The 3216-nt window shown below is 45.9% G+C and overlaps 1 non-coding gene across 1 annotated transcript; it reads right to left on the bottom strand.

Annotated features, from left to right (window-relative positions):
- Window positions 1-96: 96 nt before the first annotated feature.
- trnal-uaa (transfer RNA leucine (anticodon UAA)) lies at window positions 97-179 on the bottom strand. The gene has a single exon. It is a non-coding gene; the product is annotated as a tRNA-Leu (tRNA).
- Window positions 180-3216: the final 3037 nt, after the last annotated feature.

The raw sequence follows: 3216 nt of genomic DNA, 5'->3' as shown, positions 1-3216 counted from the left end.
TGATCAGTTGGAAGGCAAGAGTGATTAAATGACAGAAGAGATGATGATGCAAGGCAAAAGTCAGGGAAAGAATAAATAACATTTTATAAGCACAGATACCAGGAGTGGGGTTTGAACCCACGCAGACACATGTCTATTGAATCTTAAGTCCAACACCTTAACCACTCGGCCATCCTGGTACGTTAGCCCACCACTGAAAATGAAATTTAATGTGATCCGGGTGCCATCTGGCCTTTTCCAATAAAAAGTTATGACTCCTCTCCCATGCTAAATTGGACCCTTCATTATATATGAACCTCAATCGGATCACCCCTCAGTCTAGGTTTCTCTAAGGTGTAGGGTCCCAACTCTTTTACTCTAACTTGATAACCAAGATGTCTTATTCTGGGAATTCGTCGAATGTCTCTCCTCTGTACCCTTTCCAAAGCCTCAATATCACCCATCATGTGAGGAGACCAAGACTGGATACAATATTCCAAGTGAGTCCTGACCAAGGTTTCATAAAAGGACAAATTCATGACATCTCAGATACTGAAGGAGTCCGTGTCCAGAAGCAGCAAGACCTGGACAACATTCAGACTTGGGCTGCTAAGTGGCAAGTAACATTCACACCACATAAGTACCAGGCAATGACCATCTCCAACAAGAGAGAATGTAACCATCTCCCTTTGACGATCAACAGCATTGCCATCGCTGAATCCCCCCACCATCAACATCCTGGGGGTTACCATTGACAAAAGCATAACTGGACCATTCATATACATACTCTGGCTACAAGAGTAAATCAGATCGTGGGAATTCTGTGATGAGTAACTCAGCTCAAGGCACGTGGTGAAATGCTCATTAGGAGAGCTGGAGAAATGGACTGGTCAGGTGGGCAGAAAAGTGGCAAATGGAACTCAACTTGGAGAAGTGTGAGGTGATGCCTTTGGTGAGGTCAAACACAGCAAAAGAATACACAATTAATGGGTGAATGCTGAGAGGTGTAGAGGAAGTGAGGGACCTTGAAGTGAATGTCCACAAATCCCTGAAAGTAGCAGGACAGGTTGATAAGTTGGTTGAGAAGGCTTATGGAATCCTTTCCTTTATTAGCCGATGTATAGAATATAAGAGCAGGGAGGTTATGCTGGAACAGTGTCAATCATTAGTTAGGCCACAACTTGAGTTCTGTGTGCAGTTCTGGTCACCTCATTCCAGAAAGGATGTAATTGCACTAGAGAGGTTACAGAGGAGATTTACGAGGATGTTGCCAGCTCTGGAAAAATGCAGCGATGAGGAAAGATTGGATCAGCTGGGGTTGAATAGAGGAGGCTGAGGGGAGATTTGATTGAAATGTACAAAATTGTGAGGGGTCTGGATAGAATGGATGGGAAGGGTCTATTTACCTTAGTAGGGAGGTCAGTGACTAGGGGGCATAGATTTAAAGTGATGTGTTGAACAATTAGAGGGGAGATGAGGAAAGGTTTTTTCACCCAGAGGGCTGTGGGAGTCTGGAACTCACTGCCTGTAAGGGTAGCTGAGGCAGAAACCCTCAACTCATTTAAAAGGTGTCTGGATGTGCACCTCAAGTACCTGAACCTGCAGGGCTACGGTCCAAATGCTGGGTAATGGGATTCAGCTGGGTGGCTCGTTTTTTTGGCCTGCCTGTGCTGTAAACTTTCTATGTTCTATGATTCTATGCAGACACAATTGGCCGAATGGCCTCCTTCTGCACTGCAATAATTTTGTGATTTTTGACTCTCCAGAACTTGTCAACCATCTACAAGGCACAAACCAGGATGAGTGCAGCACCAACAATACTCTAGAAACTCGACACTGTCCAGGACAAAGCAGCCGCCTTGATTGTCACCCCATTCACCACCTGAAACATTCACTCCCTTCATCACTGACGCTCAGTGGCAGTAGTGTGTACCATCTGCCAGATGCACTGCTGCAACTCACCAAGGCTCCGCAGACAGCACCTTCCAAACCGAAGACCTCCACCACTTTGAAGGACAAGGACTGCAGATGCATGGAAACACCACCATGTGCAAGCTCCCCTCCAAGTCACACACCATCTGATCTGCAAATATATCGCTGTTCATGCACTGATGCTGGGTCAAATTCCTGGATCTCCCTTCCTAACAGAACTGTGGGTGTACCTACACCACATGGAGTGCAGCAACTCAAGAAGGGAGCTCACCGCCACCTTGTCAAGGACAATTAGGGATGGGTAACAAATTCTGGCCTTGCCAGTGTCGCTCACATCCCATGAAAGAATATGCCTCATTTTATACTCAATTGTCCTCTGAATGCAGCCCAACCCTCTATTTGCTCCAACTATCACTTCACAGCATTGCTGCTGTACCTTTAGAGATCTGTGCACTAGAACATCCAGATCTCTGCTCAAAATTATTTTCTTTTTTCCACCTACTTTAATGTTTTTCCCTGAAGGGTGTATGAATGTTGAGCATTCGCCCTGTCCTCATGAATAACACTGCACTTACCCAAATTAAACATAATTTACCAGTCATGAACCCAATCTCCCAACACATTAAGATCAGCCTGAAATAGTCGAGTATCGTCTACAGTCTGAACACTCGCACAGATCTTCAAATCATCTGTAAATTTACAGATGGTGCCCCCTACACCTACATCCAGATCATTAATAAAAATAGTAAAGAGCAACAGTCCCAACACCGATCCCTGTGGGACACCACTAGTAACTGGTCTCCAAACAGATCCAGATCCATCTGTAACTACTTTCTGCCTACGTCTGCCAGTCAGTTCCCAATCCAGATCAATATTTTACCACTGATACCAGGGACTTTAATCTTATAGAGAAGCCTCTTGTGTGGAACCTTATCAAAATCTTTTGACTGAGATCTGCGAATTGAACACAGGCCGGGGATAAGGCCTAGGCCTGTCCTGCTTTGTGTGTGGGTCTCAGGACCACACAAGGTGAGATCAGCTCACTGAGCACAGGCCCATCCTGCTCTATATGGTGCTCAGTACCTCACCAAATGAGAATAACTAACACACCAAAGGCCATGGAGCCTCGGCCCATCCTTCCCTGATTGCGGTTCAGTGCCAACCAGGTCAGATCAGCTAATTCAGCACAGGCCGGAGATGGAAGCTGGATCTTTCCTGCTCTGGGGACTCCGTACCATACCAGGTGCGATGAAGTAAAATACCACAGGCCGGGGATGGAGCCTGAGATTTCCCTGTTCTGTGTGG

The sequence above is a fragment of the Heterodontus francisci genome, unplaced genomic scaffold (assembly GCF_036365525.1).
Source record: "Heterodontus francisci isolate sHetFra1 unplaced genomic scaffold, sHetFra1.hap1 HAP1_SCAFFOLD_75, whole genome shotgun sequence".
In the NCBI taxonomy this organism is placed as follows: domain Eukaryota; kingdom Metazoa; phylum Chordata; class Chondrichthyes; order Heterodontiformes; family Heterodontidae; genus Heterodontus; species Heterodontus francisci.
This window is presented reverse-complemented; position numbering and strand designations above follow the sequence as displayed.